The sequence below is a fragment of the Alosa pseudoharengus genome, unplaced genomic scaffold, assembly GCF_046254945.1.
Source record: "Alosa pseudoharengus isolate Yale_2024_CS ecotype anadromous, Long Island Sound unplaced genomic scaffold, YU_APseudo_1.1 YU_APseudo_1.1_scf_1, whole genome shotgun sequence".
Taxonomy (NCBI): Eukaryota; Metazoa; Chordata; class Actinopteri; order Clupeiformes; family Clupeidae; genus Alosa; species Alosa pseudoharengus.
Window position 1 is genome coordinate 39,798,754 of NW_027468564.1, and position 20,230 is coordinate 39,818,983.

Sequence of the window (20,230 nt, forward strand, 5' to 3'; positions counted from 1 at the left end):
TGTGTGTGTGTGTGTGTGTGTCATTTATCTCCCTTACACACACATTTATTTCTAATGCTCCATTTCATTTTTTATAATGTTTAATATTTGATCATTTACATAACATATTTTCAGCAAGTTGTTTAGACAAGTATCCAACCAGACCAAACGTGTCATATATCAGATAGGAAATGTGTGTTGAATTTCTTACAATTACACTTGAACTTGAACCCAGAATGTTGTGTGTTGCTGTATGTTATGTGGAGATTATAAAGAAGGTGTGAGAGTGGATGGGTTTTCTAAGGGCTGGGAGTGTAAATCCACTTTAGTAATCATGGAGTATGTTGCTGCAGAGACTTTTCATACAATATGAACATTTTGTACAATTTGAACTTGAATCTCGTATATTGTATGTTATGTGAAGATGAAACAGATGAAGATAGAGTGAGAGTGGACGGGTTTTCTCAGGGCTGGGAGTGTTAATCCACCGTCATTTGACTTTAGTTTGTTGCTGCAGAGACTTTTCCACATTCTTACAGTATATGCTTGTGACAGAGAGATTTTTTGATGTTAATAATAAATTAAATACTCAATTGGTCAAAATGTCTGTTTATCCTCCGTTTTCCCTTCTTTCCCTTCTTTTTCCTCTTCTTCTTCTTTCTTCTCAGAGGAGGAGGATACAGAGGCTCTTTTTGAGGCTTATGAATTAATATTTTCCTCAGAGGGGATTTGTTTTCTGTCTGTCTCCCTCTCATCACGCACGCACACACGCACACTCCACAGTTTCCAACACACCACAATCTTCATCCCAAACAAGTCTATTCAGCACGCCCATTGTTCAAATATTCTAACATTTTTTACACCTCATGCATGCTCACAAAACTACAGAGTAACAATAATCATATCACACTTTCTACTGAACAGCACAACATATAAAGCAGAGCCACTCACAACCATCTACTCCTCAGACTGTGCTGGGGACCATTTAGACTTAATGTGCCAAATTTCAGCCATTTGACTATTTGGTGCAAGTGGGGTAAAGTTGAAGAGAAGATCCACAGAACATACTGTAGCACAAGAAGTCCCTGCAGTCCTGCAGCCTTTACTCTCTAAATGGGATCCTGCTCAATGTTACAGTTTTTCTTGATCGCTTTGATGCTTGTGTCAACTCTGACATCACATTTTCAAAACACCCATGAGTCATTACACAATGGAGGACAAAATGCAAAATATAGTTCTCAAAATGAGTATTTTTGCTGTCTGTTCCCAGAAAAAAACTGTAAAAAGACTATGAAAGACTATAAATGCACTGAATAACAAATAATTGTATTCATTCCTCATAAGATGTAACTGTCATTGACATGTAAGACTTACGCTACAGTAAGCACATTTCATTAAACTACAACTACAACTCCTCGAAATAGACCTACAGTGAGCACCTTTTGTACCGTTTCCTTCACCAATTAGGCAATACAATACTTTCTGCAATGCAATACTTTCTCTAAATGTGCTTTAGATCCATACTAGCAACACAGAACAGACATGGCATCTCTTCTGGATAATGAATGATTGCTGATTAAAGAATTGTGCAACGGTGCCCCTGGTTACCCCCATATTCTTACTGTATATGAACCCCTTGGTGTAGAAGCATAATCATGGTCTCAAATGAAAGGTAACACTCTGAAATTGTATTATTGGCATTTCGATTGTAAGTCAGTTCTGATATAGAATGACTACACAAAATATGCAATAATTACACATTTTGTCGGTTAATGGGTGTGTATAAAATTGACTATATGTGCACAATTTATATTGGATAAAACAACTTGAGTATTCTGTGGATATTTCAAGACTCTGTCTGCTGCATCTACTTATCACTAAGGATATACACTGCAGCTAGAAGGTAGGGAAGCACCAAAGGTGGAGGAAAGAGAGGAGGGCATTTATGACTGTATTTAATGACATGCTCAGATTAATTTGACAATGTCAAGCACTATACAGATTGTGTGTGTGTGTGTGTGTGTGTGTGTTGTGTGTGTGTGTGTGTGTTGTGTGTGTGTGTGTGTGTATGTGTGTGTAGTGTGTGAGTGTGTGTGTGTGTGTGTGTGTATGTGTGTGTAGTGTGTGAGTGTGTGTGTGTGTGTGTGTTGTGTGTGTGTGTGTGTGTTGTGTGTGTGTGTGTGTGTGTGTATGTGTGTGTAGTGTGTGAGTGTGTGTGTGTGTGTGTGTGTATGTGTGTGTAGTGTGTGAGTGTGTGTGTGTGTGTGTGTTGTGTGTGTGTAGTATAGTGTGTGTATGTGTGTATAGTGTGTATGTGTGTGTGTGTGTGTTATTTCTCCTGTCTGCTCTCTATTGCATGTTCCCTCTGTGTTTGCCGCTCCCTCTGTTTTTATTTTCTCTTTCCAGCAACCCTGTGTGTGTGTGTGTGTGCGTGTGTGTGTGATGTTCTGAGTGTGTGTGTGATGTTCTGAGTGTGTTCGTGTGTGTGTGTGTGTGTATGTTTGATTTGTGGGTGTGTTTGTGTGATGTTCTCTGTGTGTGTATGTGTGTGTAATGTTCTATGTGTGTGTGTGTGTGTGTGTGTGTGTGTGATGTTCTGAGTGTGTGCGTGTGTGTGTGTATGTTTGATTTGTGTGTGTGTGTGTGTGTGTTTGTGTGATGTTCTCTGTGTGTGTGTGTGTGTGTGTGTTTCTGTTTCCTCCATTCCTTCATCTGTGTAGCATCATCCTTCCTTCTGTTTTCCTGGCTATTTCTCCTGTTTCATCCCTCCATCTTCTTCCTCACACACACGTTTCTTTCTCCCTCTCTATCCCTCTCTCTGTTGCTCCATTTTAATCGTGTATTCTATATTTGATCATCTACATGACATATGGTGAGCACGTCGTATCCAACTAGAGCAAACACACCAGATAACAAATGAATGTTGTGTGTTGATGATCTTAGAATGACATTTAAACTTGAACTTGGAATATTGTATGTAATAATAATAATAATAATAATAATAATAATGGAATAAAAATAATAATAATGTTATCTGAAGAACAGCATTTCTCAGAGCTGAGAATGTTAATCCACCGTTATTTGATATTAGTAACAATGGAGTTTATTGCTCCAGACTTTTGTACATTCTGATATACTTGAGTGAGAGAGAAGGGGAGTCCTTTTATTTTTAATAATAATTATATTTTTGATTATAAATTAAATATGTTATTGGTTAAAATGTTGTTGTAACCTTGATATGTGTATATCCACAAAGGCAAACAGGATTTAATTAAAGTACATACAAATAAATAAAAATAAAATGTGAAAAGTGTGTTGTGTTCAGTTAATGAGTCATTCTGCTTGACGTTGACTTAAAGGAATTAAATTAAAATAAAATGTAAAAAACAGTTTGGTGTGTGTAGTATTGTGTTCAGTTTCAAGGCATGTGTATTCTTAATGAGTCATTCTACTTGACTTTGACCTAAAGGACCTAAAGTCCTCCTTCCATGTCATAACCCAGTACAGTTTTGATGTGGAGTTCATGCCAGAGCAAGAAATAAATGTTCAGTGATCTTGGCTAAATAAGTCATTAATCATGTCAAATAATGTCAGAGCATGAAATTAATGTTCAGTGATTTGGGTTAAATAAGTCATAAATTAGATGTTCAATCCCTAGTGGTACAGAAAAACATACACAGGCAAAATGTAAAAGTTTTGAAAGCTGTTCCAAAACCATTTGTCCTGCTGAGGAGGGTGCTGATCTCTAGCCTCAATCGCACACATAACAGACTGCATCATATTCAATAAGTAGTCTGATTTTTGCATAAATAGTCTGTAATAAGTCATTATTAGAAAGCCTAATTGTTTAATTGTAGGTTACTGTTTTTTTCCTGTGGTCCGGTAGGGATTGTCCCGCAACATTTGATCATTTTTCCTTTCCGTGGGGCCCAGTAGCGCTGGAAGGTAGCACACAGTCGAGGGTGGCACACTGTCTGGGGTGGGCATACTCCTATTTTGCCCAGGGTGCAGGATTGTTGGCCCTGGGATTTAGGAAATATCATCATCTTGCTGGTCAGCTGTTCTTCATTGGGTCATCTGGAACAGCAGTGGAGAGAGAGAGAAAAGTGGGGTGAGGGATCAGACATCTCTACCTACAGTGTGTGTTTAAAAGTTAAAGTTGAGTGATATCAAGCAGACACTTTTATCCAAAGTGACCGGGACGTGCAGCGGTGTGAAACGGGACGTGGAACCCAACTGTCAACTGGAGAGGTTACAGCTGAGCTGCTCCACCATGTTCCTGCTGCCTCAGGCCTACTGGGACGGCTCTGAACATCAGGCTGGTGACTCTTCAGTCCTCACTGACTGCTGTGGAACCAACTGTTGACCTCAATGCACATGGAGGGACACTAGTGACCCTCAACAGAGTATCCAGCTGCTGCAGGTAAGCAGAGCAGGATGCAGTGGAGTCGGCCTGCTTAAGATAACACAGAGCCCAGTAAACAGGCACGTCTGGGCTTCTCCAACACAGAGCCCAGTAAACAGGCACGTCTGGGCTTCTCCAACACAGAGCCCAGTAAACAGGCACGTCTGGGCTTCTCTAACACAGAGCCCAGTAAACAGGCACGTCTGGGCTTCTCCAACACAGAGCCCAGTAAACAGGCACGTCTGGGCTTCTCCATCACAGAGCCCAGTAAACAGGCACGTCTGGGCTTCTCCAACACAGAGCCCAGTAAACAGGCACGTCTGGGCTTCTCCAACACAGAGCCCAGTAAACAGGCACGTCTGGGCTCCTCTAACACAGGATGGTACAGCAGCAGCAGATCCCTGTGTCACACTAAAATGTGTCTGAGAATGCCATAATTACCATTCTACAGATTCATACATATAGATATGTAGATTATTTAATGTCCAAAGGGGGGCATTATCATTTGAACACATCATTCCCATGTTCCATAGCAAGACAAGATGGGCACCGCATATGGCATGTAACAGAAAAGCAGCACATGTAAACATGTAACATACATTCTGTTATGCTGCAAGTAATGAAAGTACAGGAGGCCGGCGTATTAACTATAACTCATTTATATAGTATTCAGCATGGTAGCACCTAGTACATCCAAACTCACACTTCTTCCTTCTCTTCAGGCTTCTCATCAGAACCCCATAATGTCACATTACACTGCCACCTAGTGGTGTGGTTCCAACTGCAGACACAACATCCCCCCACAATGTAAACAATACTTCCTATGTAAGGTACAGTACAAAATACCATATTCTTGTAAAAGCCTGGAAGGATAAGGCATTTAACAAAACCTAAGATAGACCTAAAGAAGAAAAAGAATCTCATGGTTAGTAATGCTGTATCGCTGGACCTATTATTTAAATGTAGGCTATTGTAAACAAAGTGAACATCAAACATTTAAGCTCTATAGTATAACTTGGAAAAGGATATGATTCAGTCCTTCTCATTTCTTGCATCTTATGTGTTATGGTCTTTCAACCAGTCAGGAGGTTCTCCGTTCTCTGGCTGGATGCGCTCGGTCGTTCTTGTCTCTCTCAGGTGCGCAGTCTTCAGCTGTTCCATTCCTAGGCTGATCTGCGGGGGTCAGCGCTGTATCAGGTGCTTGAGTGCGCTGATCTGCAGATGTCACGGCTGCGTCAGGTACGTGAGTGAGGTGAGAGGAATGCCAGAGTTTCCCATCAGACAAGCCGTAAGTGCAGGCACCCACCTGCTTTTGAATTCCAACTGGATCTGTGAATCTGGGATGTCCTTTGGGAACATGAGTCTGTTTCCTCACTCTTACTTTGTCCCCTACTTTAAAAGCAGGAGTACGCGCTCCCCTCTTCTTGTCACAATATGCCTTCATCTGAGACTGGCGGGAGGACACACGATGGCGTACGTCAGCATCATGGCTGTCACATGTTGGCAACAGCAGAATGGCAAGTTTGGTTCTCATTTTGCGACCAAACATTAGTTCAAAAGGTGAAACACCCGTCATGGCATGAGGAGTCGCTCGGTAAGTCTGAAGGAAATCTGTCATCGTCTGTTTCCATGGAGCAGCGTGGACGATGGCAACTATCACACAGCTTTTGAGAACTCGATTGAATCTTTCTACAGCCCCATTAGATGCAGGGTGATACAGACACTTTGATCTGTGCGATGTTGCGTTCCTTCAGGAATGTAGAAAGCACAGTGGAAGTCAGTTGTGGCCTGTTGTCTGTCACTACACATTCAGGGTTGCCGTAACGACTAATGGTCGTAGTGAGAAAGCCCATTAAAGCCTCACTGGTAATAGACGGTGTAAATGCCACTTCAGGCCATTTTGAATAGTAATCAGTAATAGCGATGGCATACCTTCAGTCCCATTTAGCTGTCTCAAATGCTCCTACTATGTCAAGGCCTAACTTTGTCCATGGGGCTGCAGGAAGAGGGATTGACTGAAGTGGTGCTGCGAAGGTCTTTGCTGTGTGATCTACGCTTTGGCAGAGTGTGCAGGCTGAGATGTAAGACTGGGCTAGTGCATCCATTCCAGGAAACCAATACAACTCACGCAGACGTTGTTTTGTTCTTACTATGCCCCCTGGTGGTTGTCATGCGCCAGCACAACTAGCGTTTTCCTCAAAGCTGTAGGCACCACTAAGCGTGACCAAAGTCCTTTTAGGCAAGTCCCTCCACTCGGCGGCCATATACCAACGTTTTATGGGCACTCATCGGGCACAGTCTTTAGGTCGAACTGCGCGTGCGCAAGGCTTCACGACACCAATCTTGCTCCAGTGGCGAGATCACAACACATGATTGGCACGATGTCTTCACAACACACCATATGGTTGGCTCAATGTATTCACATCACACCACATGATTGGCTCAATGTATTCACATGTCGACGTTTTGCAGAGGAAGGGGTGGGATATGTGTAGACAACGGCCATATTGGCGTGACAAACTAGCCCCATGCATTTCTATGGAGTATTTTTTGAGTGCTGTGTCTCCACATTAGAAAGTCTCTGGCGTGACACACGGAGCACTACATTTCCATGTACACTCAGTTTATTGGCCATTTTGAAGTACAGCTGAAGCTCAAGACTCAATGCTTTTGGAGAGGCAGGCCATCCTTTTTGAATGTGTGTGCGTAAAGCAGAGAGCTCTGCGCATGATGCAGAGGCAGACTCAAACTCAACAGGTGTAATGGCAGCTTGTGCTGTGGAGAGAGCAGTGCAACCAACTCAGGCTCAGTCTCAGGTTCGTATGCTGCAGCAATGGGTAATGGCAATCTAGACAGACCGTCTGCAGCACAGCAATCGTGCTGACCATCTGGCGATGCGCACTCCAGCTCTATCAGCCCCTTTTGTGCACAGAAGAGTAGTGAGGGCCTGATGGTCAGTGCGCAGAGTGAACCTGTGCCCCCACAGGGACGTCCTACACTTCTCAACCGCCCAAACACAAGCCAAGGCCTCTTGCTCGACGGCTGCATATTTTCTTTCAGTCTGTGTAAGAGTTTGTGCTGCAAATACAACTGTGCGTTCAGTGTGTTTAGTGTGCATCTGTGTGAAGACGGCGCCTATGCCATAGTCAGAGGCGTCAGTGGAAATGACGCATGGCAGAGCAGGATCATACAGAGCTAGTGCTGGGCTGTCCACCAACAGCTGTTTTACCTCACTGAAGCACTGGTCAGCCTCATCAGTCCACTTGTACTCTGAGTCACTGCCAAGGGAAGCACGTAGTGGCTCAACCACGGTTGCATAATTGGGTATGAATTTGTTGTACCATGAAAGCATCCCAAGAGATGAACGCAAGCTGGCTGCATCCTTTGGTGGAGGTGCTTGTGTGATGGCTTGGACATGTTCTGTATCTGGCTCAATTCCCTGTGCGGTCACTAAGTGTCCAAGAAAGCGCAGGCTGGGCTGTCTGAACTGGCACTTCTTCTCATCGCAGCGCAGACCTGCATTCCGAAGGCGCTGCAGCACTGCATGTAGTGCAGCATCATGTTGAGCTTGTGTACGTCCGAAGCATATTATGTCATCCATTCCCTTCCAGGACTACAAACATCATCTTCTGGAATGCAGCAGGAGCGGACGCTAACCCATAGGGAACACGGCAGAATCGGAAAAGCCCCTCATGAGTTATAAACGCTGTCAAATCCCTGCTATCTGGGTGAAGTGGAGGTTGAAGGTACAGTAAGCACTCTCAAGGTCAATTGTAGAAAAAAAGTCTAGATCCAGCTACAGTAGCAAGCAGTTCTTCCATATGTGGTAGGGGGTGGCTGTCCACCACTATGGCTTCATTTGGTTCTCTAAGATCCACACACATTCTTATGCCACCTGTTCTCTTTTGTATCACAACGATGGGGGGAACCCAGGGTGATGCGTTTGAACACGTTAAATCACCCGAGAGGAAAGCAGTCTGTTCAGTTTGTCAGACACAGCAGATCTTACAGCGGAGGGCAGAAGTTAGAGCTTTCTGATGTACAGGTGAGGCAGACTCAGAGACTTTGACCTTGTGCATGAATCCTTTAGCACAACCCACGGAGAGCTGGAGAATCCTCACTGGCCGTGGAGAGCTGCATGACTAGGCAGGAGGCAGGTGAGTTGTAGGCAGGTAAGGCACACAGAACTGTTCCTCCTTCAATGTGCAGCTTAAGAGCAGCAATCAGATCCATCCCCATCAATGGTGTTCCATTCTCTGTTACATACAAGTTCACTTTACATGCATCATGGTTTCTCACTACTGTAGCAGGCATGCAACCCAGCACTTTGATTGGAGTTTGTGAGTACAGTATGTAACCAGGTGAGCTGCAGGTGGCTGTAACAGCACTCCCTTGAAGTTCTCCTCCAATCTGCCTTTTGGTAACACAGACACTGAAGCTCCAGTGTCTACTGTCAGTTCAACAGTCTCTTGTGCTGCTGTCCCAGCGCAAATGTCCACAGTGCAATGGAGCTCAGCTGGCAACTCTGCCTGTTGCAGTAAGAGCAGCGTATATTCAGGGGTTTCCACTTGACGCTGCATGCTATGAGTCTGTGCAGACCTACACACGTGTGCAAAATGTCCTTTCTTGTGGCATGTTTTCCACACTGCTTCACTCGCTGGGCATTCAGGTGCATTTGCTAGATGCTTATCCGATCCACAGTGAACAGGAGCAGGAGGCTGTAGCAGGAGGAGAACTGGTGGTGAACTGGTTGGCTGCTGATCCCGATCACACATACTTGCGCGGCTGCCTGCTTTTCACTTTGCCTTGTACTTGGACTGCCTGCACAGGTAAGCTACGGTTAGTCATGCACTTTGCTTGTTCTCCAGCAGACTCCATCTGACTAGCAATAGTAACAGCAGCAATTTTTGACCTGATTTCTATTTATGTCATCCCTCCATGTTTATATTTTATTATTATTATAATATATCATAATTTATGACATATGGTGAGCATGCTGATTAGACAAGTATCCAAATAGACCCAACATGTCCGATATCAGATAGAAAATGAATGCTGTGTGTTGAATTTCTCACAGTGACATCTGCACTTGAACCTGGATGTTATAGCTGTACAGTTTCTGGAGATGGACATGGAGTGGGAATGGATGGCTTTTCTCAGGGCTGTTAATCCCATGACCATTATTTGATGTCCTGTTTCTATTTCTGTTTCATCCCTCCATTTTCTTCAGTTCATGAAACACAGGCATTGAAAAGCACACTGCAATGGGCAGGAGAAGTCTATAACGTGTCCATATTTTACACAAAATTTGTGCACAGGGAGAGTCAAAACTCATAGGCTATTAAGGTTAATGTTGCTGACATGTAAACATGGGTTTGATGTGTTTTTGATGGATGGGTGCTTCTCCTGTGGTGCAACAGGTTAATGCCTACACATTGCTTTTTCACGCAGCCGACATGGGTTCAATCCTCCCCCATCACAGGTTTTTTATTATTATTATTTATTTATTTTTAGACCAGCAACGCTTCCTCAACTTAGGCTACAGATAGACAAGATGGCCACAGAGAGCCTGACCAGCAGTCTGTGAAATGTTTGAAAACTTAACCATGATACTTTGAAGACCTACTGGCTTGGGCAACTGCTGTAGCAAGCAAAGATTCTAGAACAGAGCTCTGTTCTAGAATCTTTGGTAGCAAGATAACACCGTAGGTAGCCATATACCATGATCAGCCGTAGCCATACCATGATCTTTTAATTGTATAGCCTAAGTCAAGTAAATTTTACTGTGACTTGTCAGCTGGTTCGTGGCGCAAGTACGTAGATGAAAGGTTATCATGTACAGTAAGAGGTTTCATTTAGGAGGCAGGTTCGATACCCACGTGGAGTTATTATTAGGGTATTTAGGTATTTAATTTTTTAGTGGCATATTCATGGTCCAGTGTATGTAGCGTACTACAGACAATTTTGACATTTAAATATGTCATGCATATTTGTATTTGTTCGTCTCCAGTTTCCATCAGAAAGTGACAAATCTGCAAGCAGCCACATCTGTCAAAGAAACGTCACTTGTGAAACGTCACCAACGCAGCCAGTTAACATGGGTGCCAGTTGCCATGTAACACCGGCCACCAAGTGTCTTCTGCCCCACGGCTGCGCGCGCATTTAGTTTTATTGGTAAACGGGAAACCTGTCTATTTCCCGTCTGCTTCACTCCCTCTGCAGCATCTGTTGAGCGCTCCAACTGAACAGCCTTTGGGCCCTATCATGACATTCTAAAGTGCATTGTCACTCGTCAAAAGTCTATTCAAATTTAGTAGGATGTCCAGTTCACATTGGGAGGGGTTTCGTTCTCAAAAGTGGAGCGCATGGCGTAACAAGGTGTTCCTAGGTCTTTTAATCAGTCATATGGGTGTGTTTGGGGCGTATCATCATTTTAAACCAATGAGAATGACATCTGTCATTCCCTTTAACGGCGCAACGCGCGATATGTCAAATAAATGCATCGGTATTTTGGCATTCAACGGCGCATTTGAAGGAGGCTGCTTGCGAGACCGTATGGAATAGTCATTCTTAAACCATGCTTTACTAAAACCTAGCATAGCCTTCACGCATTTGCACTCGTCTATTATTTGAACTCATTGGCAAAGTGAAACTAACTTCACCAAGGAGTCAGTCAACGACAAGACAGTTATATGCAGTTACTTTCACTATTGACTGACAATGGGTTACCATCGAAAACATAGGCTGGAAAAAGCAACACTTACCCTAATGTTGCTCAAATGACTGAATAAAACAACATTTATCCTGCAGAGGAGTTGCTTATATCTCGTGACAGTGCGTCTTCAGCTGTGCTCCATACGTGTCTCTCGCCTCTCCCCTAATCACTTTTAACCGTCATTACCAATTTGCAAATGATGGTGAATAACTACTCATCATGAGATGTACAGTATTTCATAATATCTTTATTCTAATTATGTTTACCATTGTAATCGTGCAATTTGTAATGCTTTGCATGGACGTGCGCTGGTGTGCGTTCATGAATGATAGAAGGATGGTGCGTGCACCTGCCAATATGACTGTTGACATGCGCTCTTAAAATAGCATATGAACAACTCGCCATTGACTTCTGACCAGGTTTAGGTGGTGTATGATAGCGATTTTTAGACAATGCGCCAGGTCCCTCCCTAGGTTGTTAATTGCCACACCCCTGGGCGCAATGCTTAAAAAATAAAGGTGCAAAATAACGAATTCAACTTCGCGCCGGTGAATAACGAACTTTACGCCATGCGCTGGTGACCCAAAATACAGCCCTTTATCTCACACGTGTACTCTTGGTTTTCATGCCCTGGTTGTTCACATGGCTGAGTTTTACTGTCACAGTGTAACAACTCCCCCAGCTTCCAAGGTGCTGTTATACATTTGGAGAGTGTGTATAAATTAATATCTATTCAACATTGTCTACTCTCTACAGGTGCGGGTACAACTGGGTTAGCTGCATTTTTGAGTAACCACATATCACAATGTGTGGTGTTACACAAGTGATATAGCTCAAAACATAATCATTCAAGTATCACCAATCAACAAGTATGAAACATAAAAAACAGGAAATATACAGTATATGTAGTCATTACATTTAGATACAGGTAACAAAAGCACAATGGCACATTGACATTGTTTGCATGTGCTTGGCAGCAGGGCCTGAAGTTAACTTTTTTGGCCACCAGCCACTGTGGCAGGTGAATTTTGAAATCCACCTGCCACAGTGGTTTTTTACCAGCCAAAATTATTTTGTGCCCAAAATAAAGGTGAACGACTCAGAAAATGCATAAGAATGGTTCTTGAACTTGTACAGAATACACATTACAGTACTCAAGTAAAAGTAAAAAAGTACTTTGTTAATAAATTACTCAAGTAGGCCTAACAAGTTACTTTTTTGTAGGCCTACATTTTTATATTTTTGATGGACCTTTAAAGGTATACAAAAGTATCCTTTATGCCTATTTGCTTTTCTCCTCCTCTGTAGGCTAATCATATAGTCAAACATATTTTAAAAGCCCAATTCAAATATATTTTATTTAATATACTTTGTCATAGCCAGAATAAGCATTATGTGGCTATGGATTGAAAAGCAGTCTTCCAATACATTGCAGCTGATTCTTCTGCTTTGCATTGCTAGAAGTCTGGTTATAACTCCACCATACATACATTGTAGGCCTACTTTCCTTGTCCAATGTGCTTGTTGAACGATGCTGGCCAGAAATTAATATATGTGGAAGTTTCCGTGTCATGTCATACCTCTAGTCTCGTTGGCACTCTGGCAGCCTCACCAGAAGATGCAGCAACTGGCAGGACGTCATTGCGTTAACTGAGTTGTTAGCTATATAGAACATCTGTGTAGTAGGCTACATAGGCCAGCCATTACTTTCATAATCGCGGGGAAACGTAGCAATGCTTTCTGAAGCCCTGTTTCTTTTCTCCCACGCCGTTGTGTACCGGGGAGAGGTGCTCTTTTCTCCCTTGAGATACTTTCTCCAATAATAAACTTGTTTTCGTAACGAAAGGCAATTGAAAATGTAGCGGAGTAAAGAGTACGGCAATCCCGACAGTGCATCTCCTTGCTCAGTGTTGTGTTGTCTTATTGGCTACCCGCCAACGTGGCAGGTAGATTGACAGTTTCACCCGCCAATCACAAAAGTTACCCGCATTTGGCGTGTGGGCGGGTGCCAATTTCATGCCCTGCTTGGCAGATACAAAGGCATTTCAAGGTCATGCAAAAGCTACTGGTTATCCTCACATGCTCTAAAAAGATTAAATCACATGTCTCAACATTCCTGAAATGGTTTCAGCTGAGTGACACTGGTGTCAACAAAATGTGTCTAGTCCTGGACATGCACATACATGATGCAGACAAACATAGAGTTGCAACTTGTCATTGTGGTGCCTAGTAGCTTTTTAATATTTGAGAGAAATATATGAAATATGGGTTGTATGTTGTCTAACCTACACTGGTTGTAGTTGTAGTCAACTTCTAACTATGAAAAGGTGATGCATCATGTAAACATGTAGTGTGTGAATAAGGGAAAGTGATTAGCCAGTATTGCCAATAGTGATCTATGGACAGAGGGAGGAAAATGGTTTAAAGTAGACCATCATGTTATCACTAAACAGGGTGCAAAGTGTAAACAAAAACTAGCACATTTTATGTGACAGGAAAAATAAGATTTAGGCTGTTGTGCTGGTACATTGTCCAGGTGTGCCACTAGACACGTTTTTGTGTCGACATACAGTATACATGTATACACATGACAAACCTTTTTACTTGTTTGATGCCATTTAGCATTCATGAATCTCTGTATGTAAACATGAATGGAAGGAGTGATTTGCATACAGACCACATAACTTTGTGGCTTTACCTTGTATCTCTTCCTTGATGACAAACCAGTTCAACATGTTTGTAACTTGTTTATGTTCATAGTCGAGCACTTTAGTTCCACAAGACGTTCTGTCGTGGCAACACAACAAGTGTTCAGTGAACAAGACACAGCTCCATAGCAGGATCTTGGATTGATTGAAAGCACATGCAGATCTGTGGAAACAGAGATACGAGGGAATGGCACACGACAGACCAAACAGTAAGTCATTTGCTAGACAGATGTTTTTTATTATTATTATGTATGTTAGATATAATTAACTTCAGTTGTCTGCTTTGGAGCAAGGGATGTAGAGCATGCTCTTCCATACTTACAAAAGAACACATGGCAATTGATTATCTGATATATGCACAGTCCATGACACTGTATACATTGTATACAACAGTGTCATAAGGTGTAGGGCAGGGTGTGGTTAAAGGTGCAGTCAGGGATTGCGCAGGAAGTAGCGTTTGTTTGTGTTTATGTTTATGTTTCAATTTGTGTGTAAATATGATTTTCAGATGAGAATTAATGTAGGAATAATGCTTTACAAATGAAGAATACAGCATTTAATAATAGTTTACAGATGTTTAATAAATGAACAAACCATGTATAACTGTGTGAACAAATGCTTTACTGATGATACATTATGTATGAACAATAAATTACCAATGACAAACCATTAACTAATAAGTAACAAAAGCTTAATAAATGATGAATTGTGTGTAGTTATTATAAAGTGTTACCAAGAAATCTTATAGTGGTACTGTAATTTGTCTGGTGAGCGTTTTCACAACACTGTCACTGTTACCCATGGCATCATGAATGACAGCACATGACAGAAATGTGGACATGCACATTTCCCACCTCCACTTCCCTGAGTTCATTAGAACTGCTGGCATGACTCCAGACCAGGTGGAAAACTACCAGGTGTGTCTGTTGTAGCTTTCTGATGAGGTGTTTATTACACACCCTCAAGGTCATATATAAATGTAACATATTATTATGACTGCCCCGCAGCGAAGCGGCGGTCATATAGGTTTAGTCAGAATTTTTTTTTTTTTTTTTCTTTTTCGCATGCCCAAATTTCCGTCAATGAGTCCCGGGACACTGAAAGACCGGGGTACACGAAACTTGTTGGGCATGTAACCCCACATGGATAGCATGGAACCATCGTTTTTCGTTTTGATCTGTAGCCCCCCCGCTGGACTGGACCCCCCGAAAGGAGGGTAGGGCAGACACAGTTTTCTGTGAATATCTCGAAAACCGTAGGGTTTAGGAGGACCATTTTTTTTTGTATGTTGATCTCAAGGGGCCATGTCAACCCATTCCATAACCACTCATTTCATGTATAGCGCCACCTAGTTAAACACAAAAAAGTAAAAATGAGGTGTTGTTATTGAAGGTATCTGTGACCTAACATAGTCAAAACTGCACGAAATTGGAAGTGTAGGATCATTATGACACCTTCTGTATGCACGCCAATTTGTGGAATTCCGTTCATGGGGGGCCACACAATAAATTAATTTATGTTACTATATACCAACTGGCCTGTAGGTGGCCGGAGACAGTTTTCTGTGAATATCTCGAGAACCGTAGGGCCTAGGAGGTCCACCTTTTTTATGTATGTTGGTCTTAAGGGGGCAAATCAACCCATCCCATTACCACTTATTTCATGTATAGCGCCACCTAGTTAAAAATTAAAAAGCAAAAAATTAGGTGTTTTCATCACAATATCTCTGGCTGACAAGGTCAAAACTGCACAAAATTAAAAGTGTAGGATCATTATGACACCCTCCGAATGCATGCCAAGTTTTGTGTACTTTCGTTCATGGGGGGGCCTTACAATAAAATAATTTATGTGTACATTTAGTGACGTACACCAACAAGGATTCCTGGGACACTGAAAGACCGGGGTACACAAAACTTGGTGGGCATGTACCCCCACATGGATAGCATGGAACCGTCATTTTTCGTTTTGATCTGTAGCCCCCCCGCTGGACTGGACCCCCCGAAAGGAGGGTAGGGCAGACACAGTTCTCTTGAGAACTGTAGGGCCTAGGATGACCATTTTTTTCCGTATGTTTGCCTCCAGGGGTCATGTTAATCCATTTCATGTGCACACATGTGCAGAAACAGATACACACACACACACACATACATTCACAGTAATCATACGTATGACACATACTCACACAGTAGACATATGTACGCTTGCATGCACAGGCACATACGCAGGCACACACACAAGCACGCACACACACACACCCACACACACACACACACACTCACACACACACACACCCACACACATAACATAAACATAACAATCAAGAATTTCTCAGAATTATGAACAGGCAAGATGGAGGTGGGGTTGTATAAAATTAATTTTACATGTGAAATCTATGAACTAATCATGTTTTGGTACTTGTTGTCTAGCAGATACCAGTGAGAATTGAGTGTGGATAATGCAATTTAGTGAGACAGTTAGAATCATATAGGCCTTTCAGCGTGATTTCTTTTTGTGGAAAAAATGTGCTGGACTGGGCGGTCATATTTTGTACCGCTCTGCGGTACATCTAGTTATTATTATTATTATTAGTAGTAGTAGTAGTATTAATAATAATGCTACTAATAATACTACTAATCATCATCATCATCGTCTTCGTCTTCATCAATCATAATAATTGTTATTGGTAATTTTTAATTGGTATTTTACATTCCACAGTGAGAAGTTCACCTCATCTAATTAACAATTATCTTTCCTCATTAGCAGCATACTTGAGGTTGAAGATATTTAGCACATGAAAATATTTGTCACATACATTAACTTAAAGATACATAGCCTTATGATTCTCTTGTTCAGTTCTGCACTGGACTGAATTAGCTATAACCTCGGGCACAGATATTGTAAAAAATACACATGATTTTGCCCTATTGATTATTGAAAGCTCTGTCAGTTGCATTGGATAAAAGCGTCAGCTAAGTAACTAAATGTAAATGTAAATTTACACAAATTCTGATCACATTACATGAACTTGCATACGGTACTATTTGGTATCACAGGGGCCAAATTGTATATAATTTATTTGTAATTATTTACATGTTTAAGGGCCTTATTTATGAGTATGTGTGAAGGATGACAAAGATTTATGGTTAAATATGTAACTGTATTAGTTTTTAGTTCCTGCTTTCAATCCGTTTCCCCCTAACAAAACCCATATTTGTCGTCCATTTTAAAAAATGGCTGCCATGCCCCCCGAGCCACCTACGATTCTAAATCTAATCAGACCCCTTTTGTGAGGTTTTTTTTTTTATGCCAAATCTTTGTTGATGCTTTTGTGCTTAACTGCTCCACTAAACAGAGGCAAACATCCACAGCGAACAACAACGCTTGTGGATAACTCAAGGCGAACAGAAAACTGTTCGCCGAACTGTTCTGCCAATTTTTTTGAATTTGAATGCACCTCAGGTAAGATAATTTCTTAGCATGGCAACACTCTCAGTGATGGAGCAGTGGTATTGCGTGGTAGCCTGGTAGTTGGACAGTACAGTACATAGACATATATCTATGCTATATCTATATGTCAATATTCGACAGAAATATTATCACATTGACGGTCAAAAATTGACTTAAAAGGGTCAGGTTCCTACCCGATCAACAATGTTAAATAGTGCAATATCAAATGTTCTGGGTGAGCATTGGCAATGGCACTTCAGAGACTTCATTCTCTGTATTATGAGTCAGTGTCGCATAGCAGTGAAGCCATTATTTTAAGGTAAAATAAGTGCATTTTGATCCTTTAAATACTGTACCAGTCACTTTACTTACTAATTCTTCAGGTGACCTGCTTCACCTCCGAGGTGAGGATTGTGATAGTGGGGTGGGTGTTCTCTGGAAAAAGCGGAGCAGCAAACACTCTCCTCTCGAGCAAGGAGTTTCCAACTAGCTGCATGACGGAAAAGTCCGAGACCAGAAGGGGCAAAATGGCAACAGGACGGCAGATTTCCGTCACGGACACACCAGGGTGGTTCAAGTACTTCCCCATCTGCTACTCATTACCACGGGTCTCCTCCGAAATCAAGGGGGCATTTACCCTCAGCCCGAAACGACCTCATGTCATCCTTCTAGTGGTGCCACTGGGCGTGTCCTTTCTGGAGGCGCAACGGAGGATCATGCAAGACAACATAGAGAAGCGGCTCGGGGAGAACGCCTGGCGTCACACCATCGTGCTCTTCACCTGGGGGGACCTGCTGGAGGACATGAGCATCGAGGAGCACATCGAGAGCGAAGGTGAGCCCCTCACGTGGCTCGTGGAGAAGTGCGGGAACAGGTACCACGTCTTCGACAACGAAAATCTAGAGGACCGCTCGCAAGTCACAAGCCTGCTGGATAAAGTGGAGGAAATGGTTACAGAAAATCACTTGTTTACCCCCTCTACAGAAATGCTGCATGAAAGACGGCAGGCCGAGTCAGAGACAAAGTTAGGATTTAGCTGTGAACTTGAAGCTAAAACTATGGAAGCCCTGAAGTCTCTGGGTAAAGAGTGGAAAAGAGATGATAAGGAAGTAGAACAATTTATTAACGAAGAGCTCCAATCTGGAAGCTTTGAGTTTTGTCCACCTAACTGTAAGTCTAAATATATATACCTCTCCATACAATGTATTATTTCATACAGATTATCGCTCAGTTCTTATTGGAGAAGCATTAGGAGTAAAAACAGAATTGTAAGCGTCACCAACAACAGCACAGTACAGTACTGCTACTTTCTTATTGGTCTGTTCTATTCTATTGTTATGTTTTGTGCTATTCTGTTTCTCTCTTTTCCATTATTCCATTGATAACATATTGCATACTATTCTTTGTAGATAACAAGGACTCTACTTCCCATGATGATGAAAAACCTCATGCTGAGGAAATGGAAGAATTTGCTCACAAAGTGGTTAGATCTGAAAGCCCTGAGCTTGATCCAGATACCTGTGAGTTTCCATATACTATATATGTGTGTTTGTATATATATATATATATATATATATATACACACGCACACACACAGTATATAGCTCTCTATCCATTATTTCATACCGTTTATCGTTCAGGCCTTATCGTTACAAAATGTTCTTTTGTACCCTGTCTATTATTGTATATGCTATTCTTTTTCCACCTCTTCCATCCATCCATTCTGATGTCACTGTATACTATTCTTATTTGTAACCCAGTCGATGAGTTGCTAACACGGGAGAAAGGTCACCGGGACTGCATCCAGATCAAACGAATTGTGAATCTCATCGACACAAAACGTAAGCAGCAGACATACAAACAAATACCTTCTTAACACCTTTGGACCGTTATTAAAGATTGCTATTATTAGTCAGTGAAATGCCACCATATCATAGCCACATTATTAATTATTTTGCAGCTCTTCACAAGGTCTAAGAGTTAAAACACTTTGGCATATCAGTCTAGCATGTCCTCCATATGTGACAAAAGCTAAACTTAAACTTTGTGTGTATTGCTGCTTATTTCCCCATCATGTTCACATCTACAGGATTGTTATCAGAGGTTGACGAAAATGAGATACTGAGGTCGAGGCAGAAAGTCCTACACTGGAAGACAGGGGAGTGGTCCTCATTATGGGTCGGGCGTCACCACAGAAGAACTAAAAGAAAGCAACGCTGAAGAGAATTAAATGCCTAGGTGCCTACAGAGAAATTACTATAGGTCTGATGGTAGCCTACTGCTGCAAGGTGAAATGACCACCGTCAGTAGTACTGGAACTGAACTAAAGCAAATTTCATATAAGGAAATATGCAGTCTGCACATATTGTTCTAACCTAAGCAAGACGTCATCTGTAAATACAACGCTAATTCCGAAAATGTAAAATGTGAATAAAAAAAGAATGCTATGATTTACAAATCATGTCAACCCTATGTTTAATTGAGAATAGTTCAAAGACAACATATCAACTGTTGAAGGACAGAAATTTGATTGTTTTTCGGGAAAAAATATGTTGATTTTAAATTGTCAGCAACATGTCTCAAAAAAGTTGGGACGGGCATTTTTTATCACTGTGTTGCTTCAACTCTTCATTTAACAAAATTCTGTAAATATTAAGGAACTGAGGAGACCAGTTGCTAGAGTTTTCAGAATGAAATAGGGTCCCATTCCTGCCGGATATAGGATTTCAGCTGCTCCACAGTCTGGGGTCTTCTTAATCATGTTTATCAATCCATGATGCACCCAATTTGACATGTCTGGACTGTGGACAGTTTCAGCAATGTAGACGCGCTCACTCAAACACTTAATAAAATATTTCGGGTGTGAGTTAAAAATGTCAGTCTTGAAGTGGAGGAAACCACACTCTCTTGTGTATTATACTTGTGTATTGAGTGATATCCCTCAATAACGCATACTGTATTGAGATCACAGCTCCA

The 20,230-nt window shown here is 41.8% G+C and overlaps 1 protein-coding gene across 4 annotated transcripts in view; it reads left to right on the plus strand.

Annotated features, from left to right (window-relative positions):
• LOC143127647 (NACHT, LRR and PYD domains-containing protein 12-like) overlaps positions 1 to 20,230 on the plus strand; it is a 303,167-nt gene that overhangs the window by 214,318 nt on the left and 68,619 nt on the right. The gene's annotated exons all lie outside the window — the stretch shown is intronic.